General features: G+C 32.3%; 1 protein-coding gene across 1 annotated transcript in view; it reads right to left on the bottom strand.

Moving 5' to 3' along the window:
- LOC119588952 overlaps positions 1–431 on the bottom strand; it is an 18590-nt gene that overhangs the window by 8234 nt on the left and 9925 nt on the right. The window lies entirely within an intron of this gene.

Raw genomic sequence — 431 nt, 5'->3', positions numbered from 1 at the left:
TGTTTTTTCATGTCCTAAAGTGTACGAAATCTTATATCTAGGAAACACGGACATGCTGGCGTCAGTTTTATAGGAGTAATGGAACACAAAACAACAATTGAAATCGAACATGTACTACCCAATATTGCAGTGTGAAAATAAAAGGTTTCATAATGTAATTTGTCTTTAATTTCTCTTCAGGGGTAAAAGGCACGGCGTTAGAGGAATTAGTTCGGTCCTTGATTTTGATACAGATCTGTTTTTTCTTAGTCTTACATTTGTTTTAGTATAAAATTGTGTTTTAAGAGTTGTTTAATACTCTGGCTTTTCGATGCACACACATACAAAGACAAAATGTTCTCTGTTGAGGGGATTTACCTATCTCTACTTTTATAGGAATATTTACAGAAAGTTACAGTCAACTTCTAACTGATAATTATTTATCAAAAGTT

Source organism: Penaeus monodon, chromosome 24 (genome assembly GCF_015228065.2).
Source record: "Penaeus monodon isolate SGIC_2016 chromosome 24, NSTDA_Pmon_1, whole genome shotgun sequence".
In the NCBI taxonomy this organism is placed as follows: domain Eukaryota; kingdom Metazoa; phylum Arthropoda; class Malacostraca; order Decapoda; family Penaeidae; genus Penaeus; species Penaeus monodon.
The sequence above is the reverse complement of the archived record's forward strand: the minus strand, read 5'-3'. Positions and strand labels throughout refer to the sequence as shown.